The following is an 18,568-nucleotide window of genomic DNA, read 5'->3' as shown; positions in this document are numbered from 1 at the left end:
GGCATGTGGTCGAGGGGCCATTGCGAGTGGAGGTGGCCATCTTGAGTGTGAATTTTCATGATGGTGGGAGTTAGGATAGGCGGAAGAATGGCCCTGTGAGCATGGGTTATTAATTATTATCATGAGTGGGTGGTCATTGCAAGAGACGGTAGCTGAGCTGGTGCACGATCAATAATGTGTGGCTGAGCTGGTCGAGGGGTGATAGTGGGCAGGTGACCATGTTGGAGCTGTTATGAGTGAAAGCAGCCCGCCTTACAAGAGTATGCAGATGATTGTCCCGGGCGATTGAATGTGTGGTCCAAGTCAGTGGGTTGGCTGGTGAAGGTGTGGTCCAGGTCAGGTCAAGTATGGGAGCATGTGCCAGAACAGCGCGTCGCTGCATCCACTTTCCGCCGGTACTCCAGGGGCCTCCATCTGGCCATCCCCCAGGCAGATGCCAGGCCCATCCTCATCTCCTTGAGATGCTGATCAACCTGCTGCAACCACGAGGCACGTGGTCGGCCCATTGGCCTCATCCACTCAGGAGACTCCCTCGCTGAGAGAATCTGGTGAGCAGGATCAGCGTCAGGAAAACGAGCCACATGTCCATACAGCCGCAACTGATGCTCACAGACCATGCAGGTAACAAATCTCATCCGAGTCTCTCTCAGCAACCGCTCGTTGGACACAAAATCCGACCAGCGATAGCCAAGTACCAAAGGCATTAAGTCTCCGTCTCAGATCCTTGGTCAGAGTCCAAGTCTCGCATCCATAGAGCAAGACTGGAAGCACCAAAGACCTGAAGACTCGGACTTTCATCCTCCCGCACAAGTACCGGCAGCGCCACACCCCATGATCCAGTGAATCCATGACTCCCCAGGCCCGACCCAGACGTCTATTGACCTCTGACTCACAGCCAGCAGAGACATGAATATCACTGCCAAGGTAAGTGAATCTCTCCACGACCTCAACATCCTCACCACAAACAGGCACAGACAGGACAGGTGGGTGTTGCGAATGTGGGGTTCGAGTTGGCGATTGTGAGAGAGCGGGCAGGTGCCTGGCCCTTGCTGGCAGCTTCTCTGAATGTTCTACAGGATATAGTATCTTGATCGCTTCTGAGCAGATGAGTCTACTGCCGGCCAAGTTTGGGGCAGCAAGGGGCCAAATTGCTATTGCTGTTCAAGTTATTTAAGTTGGCTTCACAGGAATTAGTCATTGAAAATGCAGATTGTTGTGTTCATGTTAATACTCATACGTGTGGCAATTTTATAGGCATATTTAATTTGTAACCATAGATTGAACAAGTTTTTGTTTTAATACCAATTACTCACTGCAGGGGAAAGAATGTACCTGCAGTAGTCATCCCTCTTCATCCGCAAGAAAAAGACACCAGCCCCGTTATTGAGGAAGGAAAAGTTGTTGAAAAAGTGTGAACACCTTCCACGAAACCACCAACCTGCATGGAAGTAATCGACATTATTACTCATGGATTTCCCATGTGTAAAAGTACATTCTGACTTTGACCACATGTGTGGATATAATTGCTCCTTGAGGGCAGAGATGAGGGCTTGTTGAACAAGCAGTGAGGGTGTTGTAAATGAAGCCGAAAGTATTTTGTTTTTCGATTGCTGTGTGCTTCACAATTTGTACAGCAGCTCTTATATAGTACTAATTGTCTTTATTCCTTCAATTTAAAGGCTTCTCCACATCTGTATACACTGCACTTGTAAAACAGTTTCAACTTTGGATTTTGCCAGCATGACATTTGAACAAAAAAATCAATCAAAACCAATTGTTGATAAATGAAGAAATTTTTGGTTGGTTGTTGTTGCAGTTAAATGTAATTTTAAGTCATTTTATTTATCTGGTGACTCAATCTGCATTTACAGTTATGTTGCTAAGTTTGTAATCCTTCAAACGGAGTCATTAAATCAACCATAGACTTCTCATTCCACTCGTAACCTCTCAACTCCCCCACCACCCCTACACAGGTTTTATTTAATTTTAAGCACCTCCACCCATACTGTTGAATATCATTATCTGTCCATCGTCGGCGGTCATTTGTTTTTTTTCTTCTCATTTTTACACAAGCACTTCCTGTTATGACAATGCTTCTTTGCACTGACTCTACACTCTTTATCAAGCTTCTAACATACCACAAAATTCGATCTTTGGCTTTCTGTTCCTCCAGAAAGAAACCTGAGCCTTGTGCACCCTCATGGCAATGGTAGTGGAGCATAATATTTGCATGTCTGCTAAATCAAATGAGTTTTTTTTGTTTTTACTTCGGAAATCTTTAGATTTCTTAGATTTAGAGACAAGCCCCGAAGCCTCGAGTTGTGCCACTGAGGAAAAAGACGGCGTCATTTTGCAGAGCAACAACGTCGGCAATCTTTAGATTTCGTAAGTATATTGATCACTTCCGTCCTCTGTTTGTGTGTTTGTTTGTGGGCACGATAATTCGAGAACGGAAGAAGCTACCAATGTTAAATTACACCACGTGATTCAGGAGGGTGATCGCTAGCGTTAATTAGATTTTGGTCAAAATCGGTCAAAGGTCAAGGTAACAGTGAGGTCAAACATCCAAAACATGATAACTCGAGAACGGAAGCTACCAATGTCAAATTACCAACGTGATTCAGGAGGGTGAGGGCTCGCGCTGATTAGATTTTGGTCAAAATCGGTCAAAGGTCAAGGTCACAGTGAGGTCAAACATCCAAAACATAACTCGAGAATGGAAGAAGCCACCAATGTCAAATTACACCACGTGATTTAGGAGGGTGATCGCGAGCGCTGATTAGATTTTGGTCAAAATCGGTCAAAGGTCAAGGTCACAGTGAGGTCAAACATTCGATTTTTGATGGTTTGGTGCAGAATCATCGTAGAAACTTTGGTTTGCGTCGCTACCTTCTCCAGAGACAGCTTTTATTAGACAAGGTCAGAGGTCAAGTTGACGATTTCGTAAGTACCAGTCTATGACAGCTTGTTTTGTCCATTGAGTGGAGCTCATCAGATTGTTGGTCAGTGCTTGATGAATTGTGTTCTTGTATTATTGTTTTGCTGAAGAATAAAGATAGTTTCACATACGTGGCGACGCTCACATAATTCACCATTTTTGTTCGCATACCATAGCTCCGTAGTTATTGGTCAGATCAAGTGAATGATTTTGTGACACTCCGTGTGGCCCACACTATGTCTACCATGCTTTCGGGTTTTTCTGTTGCAGTAACCATCCTGCATCTTTGCGCATGCAACTCGTAGAGAGGTGATAGCGTCGTCGAATTGAGCTACGGAGCAGAATTTTTGTAGCCCTGTTAACCCAAATGCTCTTCCATTGAAGATTTTCACATGACTGATCGCCTCAAGATCATGCACTTCCACATAATGTATTTGAATTTGCGCCGTTTTTTGTTGTTTTGTTTCTCAATGTTTATGATGTAGTGCTTGGTTTGAATGTTGGCTTGACCAGTGAAACATCTTTGTCAGTGAGCACTGGCTTGCTTGGATTGATTACAAACATTATTTGAGCTTTCTTTATGAGAATGCTTTGAGGTTCTTTTTTGCTTTATTCATTAAAACCTATTTTCGAACATTCGGTGTTTTCTCTTTAAACACTTATATTTGTGGGATAGATGGAGGAATTTCATTGGAAAGTTAGGATTGTAGAGAGTTGCTTGGTCCGTGGATGTGTAGGACACATCTCGATGTAAATTAAGTAGGGAGACTGTAAGCTTAAGTGTTACATGTCACCACATGAGGGGTGGTGCTGTGTTAATTATGTTAAGGATAATTTCCCCAGTATGTGATTGTCCCCTGTAACCTTTTCCTATGTTTTTGCATTTCAAGACCTGCGATAAAAAATGGAACACATCCTTTAAAAAACAACTGAGCTGCACGTTCAAGCAGGCAAGAAACCCCGCCTCCAGGGGGACAACGAGCTAACCATGCCCCCGTAGTGGTTTATTGATGGGTGTGATGTCAGAGAGTGAGCACGGCAGTCAGAGTCTCTCGCGTTGGGCGACAGGCAGTTGAGACACAGGTTCGGAGCAGGACACGAAGAGACGTACAGAAGCAAGAGAGGCAGGCTCGGTGGGTGGACGAGTCGGGCATTATGGCTGGCTTTGCCTCGACACAGTGAAGAAGGCTGCACAATTATTGTGTTCATGTTGAGGCGAATTGGCTCGCTTGGTGGAGTGGGATGCTGGCCATTGACTTTTGGCTGGATCGTGTGAGACAAGCCCCGAAGCCTCGAGTTGTGCAACTGAGGAAAAAGACGGCGTCCTTTTGCAGAGCAACAACGTCGGCAAATGCGATTGACGAAGTTGTATGGTGGTTTCTGAGCCCTGGTGTTCAGTATCGTCGCCAAAATTGCCTCCTGTACGTTTTCCCACCCAGAGCGGCTGAGCGCCATTTTGGGCACATTTTCCTGCACAGTGGCGAAGTGGTTTGGTGACCTTCGAGCTTGAGAAGCTCATACCTGAGCACACAGCTAAGTGCCGTGATAAAGGAGGGATTTTATTTTATTATTCTGTCCCCTTTTCTGTGTGGAGGCACCTTGAAATGAGATTTGGTTTTACCTCGCATTCCTTCTTTAATATTATTACTTTGAATTACTATCATTAGAAATATTTAATTTATTTTCATTAAAACCCGTATTTATTTAAGTTGCTTGTGTTGTCCATTTGTCGTAGGTTCGAGTAATAAACCCTTGTCCTCTGTCCCGTGTGCTACCATCTACCGGCTTAGCACTGTAAGCCTCCAAGGGAAATAGTTTGGCTATCCGTCCAGGTAGGGGCTAACCCCCTGGACATGACAGTACATTCTGTTGAGCTCTCAAAGGAAAATATTTTCTTGAAGCATTAATTTTTTTTTAATGCTGCTTTTGTAGTACAGTTTTATTTGCTATACCAATAATTGAACTGCTTTATGTCTGAAAACATTAAAAGTGAGTGTTTTAATACATTCCTCCTTTTCTTCAAATGAAATGTATAATTAAGTCTCCCCCTAGAATGGGGGAAGGCTATGAGCTGTTGTCGGGTTTGTTATACTATTAAAAATTGCGGGTGTTAATTGTACAAACAGTTTTAGACCCTCGGAGTACTCGATCACCATTTAGAAAATTATTTTTTTTATCTATTATTCTATATTATTGTGGATTTTTAGGGGAGCTCTTGCACTCTATTTCCACGACACTGGTCTTGAAGCCACCATCCCTGCGGATAACTCCACGATGGGTTGCTAAGCAACCAGAAATGCTGTCTAAGACGTTTAATTTCAGTCGGGTCCAGCATCCAAATCCCGCGTTATGTTCCTGGCAAAATAAACACCCCAGATAAGGAACTGTGCTTCCAATGTGCCACCGAGATCAACATATGGTCAAGCGTTACCGTAGGTGTTCGCGTTGGCTATCGACTAATAACGGAACAGTGGGGGAGACCCCTGTTGCAACAAACGATGCCGAACCAATGGAAACTGACAACCGGACAGCTTGGAAGGGATTATAATTTCAATAAAGAGCATGTATGTACAAGTCGAGCAGTGTCACAAAGAGAAAAACTTATCCAAGTACATACGCCCCTTATTCAGTCAACTTATCACATACATAGGTGCCTCTCTCATTGTGGGAAAAGGAGATGAGCAAGAGGATAAACAGAGGGAGGGTGATGGGGTGTAGGATCGACCCCACTCTCACCCATAGTAGTGGGGCAACTTAACATAACAATTGTGCATTTTGTGAGGAAAGCACCAAGTTTGGCACACTAGTAGCCAAACATAATATGAACAGATTTGGATATTGGGCCATCTCAAATTCAGCCGCTGATGGCTGTGGCAGCCATTTTCCAAAATGGCCACTAGCGGTTCCTATAATTTCACTCTAACATTGGTTTGAACATTGATTAAAAGCTGAATAAAGAAAAACAACCTGAAGCCACCTCAAGTTTAAAGATAGCTGCCATTTTGCAAGATGGCTGCTAATTATTTGTTGTACCGGACGAGTATCTCACTCATAGAAATTGGTTGTTGAGAATGGTGGCAAACCAATCAAGGGGTGTGTCTGATTGATATGAAAACCAACATCGCTCATGTAAAGTCAGTGGTTGTTGAGCGTGGTTGCAAACGAATCATGGGCTGAGTCTCATTCATATGAATACCGACATCTCACTCAAAGAAATTGATCGAGAGATGTCTGATTTAAATGTTCTGAATCAGTGACAGTCTGCTCTGTTAATATTCTCTCAATTTTGTGAGCACTCTCACACACACACACACACACACACACACACACACACACACACACACACACACACACACACACACACACACACACACACACACACACACACACACACACACACACACACACACACACACACACACACACACACACACACACACACACACACAACTGTGCATTCAAGTGCGGCCTTTTTGCACTTGCAACGCTTCAGACAGCTCTTCTTGCACTTGCACGATACTAGCTCAGAGCAGGTGTGGGCTGCTTTGGGTAGCTTTGTCCAGTGTGGCTCGTACACCCCCTCGTCATTCTTGACCCAGCCCCAGCTGGATGGAGGAGGCAGCTCTGGCGTTGGTAGCAGTGTTTGACCCCACACATGGCCTCCTTGGTAGGCCGCCCTCTTCACATGCTCCTCCAGAGCTGCCTTGGTTGGCGGGATCAGCTGCACATTGTTCTTCTTCGCGAAGAGTTTCTTCCGGGCCTGTGGTGCGATGTGCCCGGTTGTGCTTGATGCAGTTAAACTTCAGCATGTGGGCAATGACAAGTGCTGCAGGGGTTGTGTCTGCCATCTGATCCTTAATGCTGGGACCCTCTAGGACCATGCTCACCAGGGGCAAGCAGCAGTGATGGCACAGATTCTCCTTGGCATCCTTCAGGGAATCCGTTGAAGGGCTCAGCTTCTTCAAACATGTGGCGGCGCACGGTCTGTGCAGCACGTGCAAGATGGACCACATCATTATCACTGTCCAGATCACAGGCTTTGATGAGAGCAGCCCCAACATCTTCTTCAAATACCAGCAGGACGTCTCTCCCCTTTGTGTGTGTGCGCATGTCAGGGAACTGGGTAAGAAGTCTCTGCTTCAGTCGTGTGGAGTGGACCCTTGTGTCGAGCTTAACCCCAAGCTGTTCCATTCTGGACTGATAGAGCTCCACGAGATGAGCTAACTTGAACACCGGTGCTGTCTCCTCATCCAGCCGAGCTTCTTCTATGTAGAGGACCAGTTCGGCGAAGACAATACGTGATACTTCTCGCTCCTTGTCTTTGTACTTGGGTCCCTCAGACTGGGCCTTTCTAACACGGTTGTGCAGCACTGATAAGCACTTCTTATGGTACTTGGCGTCCTGGGCAACCATGTCCCCGGCACCGAGTCGGCCGAGCAGTTCTGTGTCTTCAAGAATGGCTGCCCAGTCTCGAACTTTACTGTCCATTTGAAATGTTGCAACTTCATGAACACCATCGGTTCCTGCAGGTTGTCTGCAAAAGAAACACTGGGCTTCTTGGGCCTTCTCTGTACTGGATGATCTTGAATGAAATCTGCTGCGTTTGCACGCATCTGGTACATCATGGATCTCTCCTTCTGTCATGAGTGTTCGCTTTTCTGCCCTTTGCAATTTTGTATTGTTATATTTGAGCTTGCATGTTTGATGGTACAAAGCATTGTTTGCAACCATGGCCGCTTCAATGCCATACCCTTCGTTGAGTCTTTCCAACTGAAGTGTTCCTGGAAGTTGTCCAAGCTCACTGAATCTGATCAAATTGGCTGTGAGTGAACTGTACCCACTCCCAGAGTCTTTTCGCTTGGACTGTGAAGGACATGTCAGAGACTCTGCTTTGTCCTCTTGGCAAATGATACACAGCTTCCAGTTAGTCTGAGTTGGGTGCGTTGATGTTGATGGGACAGGACGCTCAAAGCCAACCAATTGGAAGCTCTTGGACATGTTCAAGTTGTTCAATGTTACACTCGGTATCTTCTGTTCACCAGCAACCACCACTATCAGGATCTGCAATGACACAATGTAGGATAAATTAGTTACGAATTAAACCGGTTTTCTCCTTGCCCAGAGTCATAAATACTATTGCCACTTGTAAAATCTTCTACGCTGGTGACGGCACATAGACAATTCACACCCATCATCTGAGTTACATGGCTTCATTCCCAATACGACCGAATTCATCCATATTTAGGTTACTTCGAGCCGATGTGCTGAGATGTGTTGCGATTGACTGTAAGAGTCAATAAAAACACAGTTTCAGAAAACGGAAGGGTTACTCAACGAACTGACCAAAACAAATTAGCTGAGCCATGAAAATGGAAACTGGAATGGAAAACTACTTCCAAATGGTTTGGCATTGCCGTCAATCGAACGAAGATAACCCGAAAACTAACGAGTTATCATGGTAAAGATATCTCGCCAACACACCGGTACGAAGAGAGAACTTCCTCACTCAGTAGCAAACTGGAACTGGCGCCGTGAAGGCAGAACGGAAATACATGCAGAACCTCGTAACCCGGTAATCCGTGACTGAGATAATCCTATGAGCAAACTGCACCCCGCAAACCAAACTCAACTTGATGAACTACGGTTAACAATGGGATAGCATGGAGAATTCTATGGACACAGAACAAAATAACAATGAATCGAGTAAACAAGTGTAAACTGACTAACTCAACCGTGCGCGATTCCGCGGTCAATATGCACGCACACCACTTCTACTACCATGTGCCAAGCCAATAGTGCTATGAATGTTTAACATTGGTTTTCATTCAGAATCTGTGTCTTAATTAGACTAATTAGTCCACTTTAACTTTTTTTTCTCAACCAAATCAAATTCTTACTTTCTTTGACCATTATTAGAAAATAAACTTTCACTATCAACCTGCATTCCTCTCCAGTCAAGCAGATATGTGTCATAACAGGAACCACTGGCGGCCATTTTGAAAAATGGCTGCCACAGCCATCAGCGGCTGAATTTGAGATGGCCCAATATCCAAATCTGTTCATAATATGATAGGCTACTAGTGTGCCAGATTTGGTGCTTTCCTCACAAAATGCATAATTGTTATGCTATATTTCGCTAAGTTGCCCCACTATGGGACCAACTGTCGCGATCTGTGGCGATTCTGTGAAAATGAAATCATCTGCCGATGGTGTTAAGGTTTCGTGAATTTTGTTTTTGCATACAATGTCGAGGCTCATGGACAAGTAAGAATATATAACGGATGAGGACATAACAGAAGAAAAGGAACAGTAGAAAGAGCGAGGGGCATGGAGGGACACCAACAGCAAGATTGAAGGGACAAAATAGAGGGAGACTTGGAAAATTAAGGCATGTGAGAGGTGAACACAAAAGGAAGAAACGGAGGGTGGAGGGACAAGATGGATACAGCCGAAACGCTGGAAGGAAACTTGGAAAGAGGTGGACTTGCGTGGATGTGGGAGGGGGAGGGGTGTTAACAGGGGTAGAAATATGGTTTTGGGTGAGGGATGATCTGAGATGGTGGTGAACAGCTGTCTTGAAGAGCTGGCCAGAAGGATGAGATTTAAGAGAATGTGTAAATTGGATCTACCCTGTGGGGGGTGGGGAAGAAATATAAAGAAGGAATAAATGAGTGGAGGTGAGTAGTGATTCCATATTTTGGGAATTTCAGCATATAGGGTGACACTGGCAGACCTTGAACATCCTGCAGTAAACTGGGGGGGGGGGGGGGGTCCAACAATGATCTTGAAGGCCTTGGTTTCCATGGCGTCAACATTAGCAGGGAGCGAGGCAGGGGTACCAGCTCAGAGGGTAGAGTAGTACTCCTTCATGCTGCAGATGAAGACCTTGTCGGTGGATAAAAGTTGAGGTGTACCAAGGAAAGAGTTTTTACAGCGTAAGATGCCCAGTCAGCAGCTGGCTTTGGAGGATAACTTTTAAATGTGGTTTCCCAAGAAAGATCATGGCAGATAGCGAGACCCAGGAGTTTGAATAACAGATTCCTCAAGGGGATTGTTAAGAAGGTAGATGGGGTGGGGGGATTGCCCGCCCACTTTCAGAGAGGGATAGTGTGGGATTTGTCAGGATTACAGTGCCTTCAGAAAGTATTCACACCACTTGACTTTCACATTTTTTTGTGTTACAGCCTGAATTTAACATGGTTTAAATTTAAATTTGTCACCGATCCACAGAAAATACATCATAATATCCAAATGGTATTTAAAACAAAAAATAAAAAATAAAAAAAAAAATCTAAATTTTTACATATTAATAAGAAAAATGAAAAGCTGAAATGTCTCGAGTGGATAAGTAAGTATTCAACCCCTTTGGAATGACACTCCAAAATGAGCTCAGGTGCATCCCATTTCCTTTGATTATCCTTGAGATGTCTCAACTTGATTGGAGTCTACCTGCAGCCAATTGAATTGATTGGACATGATTTAGAAAGAAACACAGCTTTCTATATGAGGTCCCACAGTTGACAGTGCGTCAGAGCAGAAACTCCACCATGAAGTCAAAGGAATGGTCCGTAGAACTCTGAGATAGAATTGTGAGGAGGCATAGATCTGGGGAAGGGTACAAAACAATTTGTAGAGTGTTGAAAGTTCCCAAGAGCACAATGAGCTCCATCATTAAGAAATGGAAAGGATATGGGACTACCCAGACTCTTCCTCGAGCGGATCGTCCGACCAAACTGAGTACCTGGGCAAAAAGGACCTTGGTCAGAGAGGTGACAAAGAACCCAATGACCACTCTGACAAAACAACAGTGTTCCTTGGCTGAGATGGGAGAACCTGCCAGAAAAACAATAGTCTCTGCAGCACTTCTCAAATCTAGGCTTTATGGGAGGGAGAGTGGTTAGACAGAAGACACTCCTGTGAAAAAAGGCACATGACAGCACACCTGGAGTTTGCAAAAAAAGAGAACGTGAACACTTCTGAGAGCATGAGGCAATATATTCTGTGGTCTGATTAGACGAAAATTGAACACTTTGGCCTGAATGCAAAGCACTACATCTGGCAGAAACCGAGCACAGCTCATCACCCATCTCACACCATCCCGACCGTGAAGCATGGTGGTGGCCGCATCATGCTATGGGGATGCTTTTCAGCGGCAGAGACTGGGAGACTTGTGAGGATAGAGGGAACAATGAATGGAGCCAAATACAGGCAAATCCTTGAAGAGAATCTGCTTCAGAGTGCAAAGATTTAAGTTTGAACAGGCCAATGACCCCAAACATACAACCAAAGCAACACTGGAATGGCTTCAGAACGAGAACGTGAAAGTCCTTGAGTGGCCCAGCCAAAGCCCAGACTTGAATCCCATTGAGAATCTGTGGAAAGACTTGAAGATTGCTGTTCACCAACTCTACCCATTCAACTTGACAGAGCTTGAGCAAATCTGCAAGGAAGAATGAGGAAAAAAATAAATAAATCCCCAAATCGAGATGTGCAAAGCCGATACAGACATACCCATGAAGACTCGAAGCTGTAATCACTGCCAAAGGCACTTTATACGAAGCACTGATTCAGGGGGCTGAATAGTTACGTTCATTAAATATTTCTGCATTTAATTTAATTTTCAATAAACTCTAAAAATTTCAAAAAACATGTTTTCATTTTGTCATTATGGGGCATTTTGTGTTGGTCAGTGAAAATTTTTTTTTTTTTAAATATATAATCCATTTCAAATCCAGGCTGTAACACAACCAAATGTGAAAAAGTCAATGGGTGTGAATACTTTCAGAAGACACGAAAACAAATTTCAAGTGTTTCACCAGCTCATGATTCTTTCAAGGTGTACAGAGAGGGAAGAAGCTACTTCCAGCCTATCTGAAGGATGAGGGATACTCCGGCAGAAGGCGGAGTCATCAGCAAATATATAAAGAGGATTTAGAGAGATTCAGAGAGATCATTGGTCAAGATTAGGAATAGGACTGGACCCAGAGCATTGCCTTTGGGAACTCCAGCCTTGACAAGGAGAGGAGAAAAAGAAGAGATCCCGTTGATAGACACGCGTTGGCTACGAGAGTCGAGGAAGTCAGTGAGCCATATGTGGAGGTGCAAGGTTTGATGAAAAGTGCTCCAAATAATGTAATCTTCTCTTATATTCACCAATTTTGTCTTTGTCAGTGTAATGTTTTTATTGTTTCAAGTTATTCTTGTACCTTCTTTTCTTTATGCCTTGTGGATCACAATTGGAATTCTGAAACTGGCTCAGCATTTATTTTTCTTCTTGAACACAGAGTTGAGGCTCAGAGAGAAGCGAGAACACAGAATGTACCAGGATGTGAAGGAATGAAAACGGGAGGGGAGAGCGGGAGTTTCAGAGGGAGGGAGAGTGGGAGGGGAGGATGTTTCAGAGGGAGGAGAGGGAAGGGAAGGGTGTTTCAGAGGGAGGGGAGGGGAGAGCGAGAGAGGGGAGCACGGGGGGAGTTGTGTTTGAGGGAGCTGGCATCTCTAAGGGGGAAGGGGAGTTGAGGCAATTTTGGGAGAGGTCAGCAATTGACCTTTTCTACATTATCAAATCCCGTTGTTTTCAAACTTTTTGTTTATATTATCAAAACATCACCAAATCATCCTACGATTTTACGATCGGGGGGTGGGGGGGGGATGATCATCCAATGTTTTTCCTCCTGAGTATGCGAACAATGGCCCGGCCCTCGGATTTCAGAGTCCATCACTCTCACTATCCTATGAAAGTTTAATCGAAATAAGCAGAAGAACAAAAAACCCCCAAGAGCTGTAAAGGATGAATTAATTGCACCGAAGCCGCCATCACACGGGAAGGTAGGTATAAACACGTCAAGAGGGTGTGGAAAATCGCCTTAAAACAGGATAAACTAGAGGGGGAGCACTCGGTAGAGTGCAAAACCTCTGCCGCCAATAGTGCTGGGTCACTTAAGTGAACCTGATATCCCATTCATTGTAGGTAAAAACAGATCAGACTCCACTGAAGCACGATTGAATGAACTAAACGAGATCGACGTGCATGTAGAAATGCCCCCCCCCCCAAAAAAAAAAAAAAATCGAATGTTTTTTTTTTTCTCTAACAATTTTTTTGGGGGTTGGAAATCACTTAAAACATGTAGAAATGCAAAAAAAAAAAAAAAATCAAATATTTTTCAAATAAAATCAAGATTTTTTTGAAAAAAAAAAAAAGTTGCTAAATTTTCTGATTTTTTTTTTTTTTGGACCAAGTCCAAAATCTAATGGCATGATCCTTGGACCATACCTAATGCCCCCACCAAGTGTCGCCGAAATCCATCCAGGAGTTTTTCCGTAATACTGTTCACAAACAAACAGACAGACAGGGGTGAAAACAGTAACCTCCATCCATCTTCGATGGCGGTTAATTATGTTAATGTATGGAACAGGCCAATTCGAACAGATATCAACTTTGGAGGAGACTTGTTTTCGCTCTTCACGTGGAGAATTAACATCACGAGCCAAAACCCCGTCACAGACGGATTCCGTTCCATGAGCCCAACATGACAACCAGTGGCGGCTCTTGGAAGAGCCGGATCCCAGTCGATGTACTCCATGGCCTTCCCTAATGAGGCCTACGAAACGTCCTTGTACACGACTCCTTGTGAAGAAGTCCCCCGATTTGTGCACGTGTCTACTTTGACGTACAAACACCGTGTCAAAACTTCAGGCCACAGTACCGAGAAAAACGTGACGCGACCACGAGGAGCACAAAATTGGTCCTTCAGTATTAATATATAGATAGTAGTAAAATAAATAAAATAAAATAAAATAAAAACACTCGCACATATTTAAAGAATCTTAAACAGATAAACCCTAACAAATATCGGAGATTGCGTGTGCATGAACATGGCCTACTGACTGATAATGGAGGGAGTAAATTCTTGAGGAATTGAGAGGAAAGTACGAACCTGCGCTGCGAAAACGACGAACGCGCACCGATCCCGCGCTTTTCTCCACAGAAATAAAGGGACTATGTACACATTCCCGGCATGCAACGCGGCACGTTCCGTTCGGCGTGACGTCACCTCGTCTGGAAACGTATGACGTCACTGAAGGGGCAGCTTTCATGAGCTGCAGCACTTATGGCGAATGCCGAATGTGTCCAGGTGGAAAGTCCTATGCAGAGAGACTCCGGCATTTGAATATGTTTTCGTTTTTCTCCCGCCGCCGTGATACGATCCAAACGTTTAAAGATGACCCACGGAATCGACCGGATGAGACCGGCACACGTTTCTTCACTCCGGCTCAATCGCTGTAATGTAAAGTAGTTCCTGCTCCGTGTCATGTAATTCGGTTCCGGGTTTTGGAAATACGATGAATACTATTGCGGCTTGATCTGAATCACGCGGGTGATCTCGCGAGAGCGGCGACGCTGCTTGGGCCCTGCAACAAACCAGTTATAATCTTACATGGTGACGACACACCAATGGGTCGTTCTTATTGGTTGAGACTTCCATTTGGATTGAAATGTGCCCCAGAAATATTTCAGCGTATCATGGATCAAATGTTGGATGGCATTGTTGGAGCCACAGTGAACATGGATGATATCTTGATTGCAGGACGAGATGGAGCTCATCACCACAGCATTTTAAAGCAGGTCATGGAGAGGGCTACTTCCTACAACCTCAAATTGAACATGTAAAAATGCAAAGTTCGTCAAAAGGAGGTTCAGTTTATCAGGCATCTACTTAATGGGGACGGACTCAAGCCTGACCTCTCAAGAATTGAAGACCTGAGTGCAAGAAGTACTTCAGTCACAAAATAACACTTTTCAGATATTGAGGATCAAAGTTTTCAAAACATGCTGCAGATACTTTTTTTTTAAGGTGACATACCATGGAGCATGTTGCTGGCTCCAGGGGCTATATTGGACAGACAACCCCTTTTTTGTGGAAAAATAATCCTTTATTACGAAGAAAGCGAGAAAATTAGTTTTGTATTCAAGTACTTTTTGTGACCAAATACCTGGACTTAGGTACTTTTTGTGGCTAAATATCTGGAATTAGGTATTTTTGTGGCTAAATACCTGGAATCAGGTATTTTTGTGGCTAAATACCTGTACTCAAGTACTTTTTGTGGCTAAATACCTGGAATTAGGTATTTTTGTGGCTAAATATCTGGAATTAGGTACTTTTTGTGGCTAAATACCTGGACTTTGGTACTTTTAACACACAAAGCCCTTTATTGCTCATTTTTGATTGCCAAACAGTCATTTTAGCTAAGTCTCCTTGCCTTTTGTGGTTTAATTTTATCCAGAAATACTCGGTTAACTACAATATTACCCGGTTAAGTCCAAAATTACTCAGTTGAATCGGAAATTAATGTCCTAAATAAAAGAAAACCGAACTTTGGTGCCAGTCGTCTTTCACATCACAAGTCCCTCATTCAGCAAAGTCCTCCTGCTCAGAAAGTTTGCATCACAATCATACCAGATCGGAAATATTACAACAAAGTCAACTCTTAAAGAGTATAAAAATACCATGGCCACCTTTATGAGGGCTCAAAAGCTGATGACGAATGTCGTGCCTTTTTCAGTACCAGCAAAGTATAATGCAGGGAAACTACATACCTGATGCTTTGGCATCCTTCATTCTCTTTCTAGACCAGTCTCCAGGGTTTATTTTACGTTTTTTTGCCCCTGTCATGCCTGTTATCAGGGTTATCCTCATTCAAACCATGCTGTCCAGCCTCCATGGTCGCCGGTTTCATAGCTCGTCACTTAACACATACTAGCATTTTGATTGGACAGTCATGGACTTAGGAACTTCTTGCTCAAACATTATGGACTTGAGTATTTCCTGCACTACATTTTAGTGAATTCAACAATGACCAATATACCAATACAAAGACCAATATACTTGAGTACTTATTTTCGGATTTTTTTGGTATCAAATGATGCTCTGGCCATTATATATTATATTACTGGTGCCAGCTCATTTTTTTCAAAAATGTGACTCAAGTACTTCTTGCACCCAGGTCTTCATTGAAGCCCTCCATAATATGCCTATTCCACAGAATAAAGAGGACGTGGCATTTCCTTGGATTCGTTGCTTACCTGACTAAATTTATTCCCCAACTGAATGAAGTCAATGTACCACTTCGAGCTTTACTGAGAGCTGATCGTATTTTTGACTGGCAATCTGTACAGGACCAAGCTTTCCATAAACTATTGGATCTCTGCTGTCAGCAGCCGATACTGAGATACTATGACGTGATGGCACCAGTGTAAAATAGTCCCTCAGCGGTCTTGGTGGGGTGAGGGTTAGGGTGAGGCTAACCCTAACCCTAACCCAAAGATGCAGAAAATAGTGCTTTCTGCAATTCACGACAGTCGGGACAGATTGACCCGTGATTTGTCAGGCGTTATTGTTGCAAAACCAGGAACAGAATTTAATCATTTTTATTGTTGTATTTTTTTTTTTTAATCTTGAATGTCCATTTTTCCCCCGTAATCCCCCCCCCCTCCAGTGAATGCATTTGTGGGACTCATCATGATTTTTGTTTTACTCGAACTTTTTGAAAATTTTATTTTCTCTGCATGACCTTTCATACATGCTTCTAATAAAGGTTAATCGTTATTCCTTTGTGTGTGTTCTATTTCTTTGTCTTTCAGGATCACGAGAAAAGTCATAAAAAAACAACAACTTTGCCTTCATGCAGAATTGGGTCACATTGACCCAGGCCAAGAATGATCGTTTGTTTCACAATAACAAAACATTTTCATGCATGACCCATCAATCCATCATATATGCTCTCATAAAGGTTAATACATATTATTGCAGGCTGGGGTCTGGTGGCGAGAACGACCATTAGGTGGGGGAAGTTACATAGTCTCCCACCAGACACCCGGAATTGTAGGCCGTCGCTCACGGATAATTCCGTGGCACGGCGGATCGCTTAACCGACCGTGGATGCCAATCTCAACCAACTGCGTAGCGTAGGGTCTTCTTGCCTGGTGTAATCAGTTTACCTCATTAACCACGCGGTTTCGACTACCGGAGAACCATGCCCTCAGTACACCTTGCCTGAACTGGATCACTCTACCAACTACCAACTCCGGATCGGATGCAGCCGAGCAGAACTAGAATGAACAGATTATCGGGGATAAAGACCTGGCTAAACTCAGATCCGAACCATGCTGGACCAATGAAGGAAAAGACAAAAACGAACTGGGAACGTTTCTACAATAATTTATTTAAATTAAGGCGAGGAAAGTCAGTGGTACAGGAACAGGTTTATTGGTGTGTTATGCAGGGGACAGAAGAGGTGCAACAATTTTACAGCAACTTACAAAAGAGGACACAGAGCAGACTTGTCGCGAGAATAATACAGGCAAGAATTACAATGATCAAACTAGAGGGGGAGCACTCGGTAGAGTGCAAAACCTCCGCCGCCAATACTGCTGGGTCACTTAAGTGAACCTGATATCCTATTCATTGTAGGTCAAAACGGATCAGACTCTACTGAACCACGATTGAATAAACTAAGCTAGATCGACGCGCATGTAGAAATGCCAAAAAATTAAAATCGAAATTTTTTAGAAAAAAAAAGTTGCAAAATTTCTGGGTTTTTTTTTCTCTAACATTTTTTTTGTGGTTGGAAATCACCTAAAACATGTAGAAATGCAAAAAAAAATTAAAAATTTTTCAAATAAAATCGAAATTTTTTTGAAAAAAAGTTGCAAAATTCTTTTTTTTTCCTCTAACAAATTTATTTATTTTTGGTTGGAAATCACTAAAAACATGTAGAAATGCAAAAACAAAAATTCAAATATTTTTTCAAAATGGCCGCCATAGCGGTCATATTGGACTTTGGACCAAGTCCAAAATCTAATGGCATGATCCTTGGACCATACCTAATCCTCGCAACAAGTTTCGGCGAAGAAACCTCACCCCACCAAGACCGTCCATCTTCGATGGCGGAGGTTAAAAATTATACAATTCTACTTAAAGGACAGGCGCCACACACTCGGACAAAATAAACACAGTTGAATGGCAAAGGACTTTTGCAGCCACGGAAGGAGGGAGCTGAGGTCGCAGTTCTTTCGGTACCTGAACGTTCCGAGGGAAGGGATGCTCCGTGGTGCGGCACCCGACAGAGGTCGTGCAGCTCGGCCCACAGCCGCACGTGTGGAGACCGTGTCTGCGAAGGAGCCCGTGTCTGCGAAGGAGCCCGGGTGGAGAGCGCGGAGTCCAAGGTAGAACGGGGCAGCAGACAGGAGCAGGACCCAACGAGAGACCCGGTCAAGTTCGGGTGTACTCGGACCAGCACAACAGTCGGACCGCCGAGGCGAGATGTGCGCAGGCCCTCCGTGATCACGACCTTCCTTCTTCAACCAACAACCAAGGGACCAACTCAACTAACGACCTTCTTTCCTTCTTTCTTTGCCACGAACGAACGAACGAACGAACGAACGAACGAACGAACGAACCTCTTCCTCCCTCAGCCAACAACGAACTCTCTCACTCGAGTCTGAGGATGGTGTCGTAATTTATAGATCCCCAAGGTCGGGGAGGGGCCTTGGCGAAGCCGACGTCATCATCCGTCCTGATTGGACAGGGCCTTCATGGGGTCCGCCCTTCCTGGGCGGGGTTTCGGCCA

General features: G+C 44.0%; 1 pseudogene across 1 annotated transcript; it reads right to left on the bottom strand.

The window, feature by feature from the left end:
* Window positions 1-5,466: 5,466 nt before the first annotated feature.
* Window positions 5,467-13,999, bottom strand: LOC147019758 (uncharacterized; annotated as a pseudogene). Its single transcript, XR_015061508.1, has 2 exons — window positions 13,876-13,999; window positions 5,467-7,999 (listed from the first exon to the last, which is right to left on the bottom strand). The product of XR_015061508.1 is annotated as an uncharacterized LOC147019758 (transcript).
* Window positions 14,000-18,568: the final 4,569 nt, after the last annotated feature.

Source organism: Eptatretus burgeri, chromosome 9, assembly GCF_056783735.1.
Source record: "Eptatretus burgeri isolate ZD-2024b chromosome 9, Ebu_testis_v1, whole genome shotgun sequence".
NCBI lineage: Eukaryota > Metazoa > Chordata > Myxini > Myxiniformes > Myxinidae > Eptatretus > Eptatretus burgeri.
Note: the sequence above shows the minus strand (reverse complement) of the source record. Positions and strands in the feature narration are given on the sequence as shown.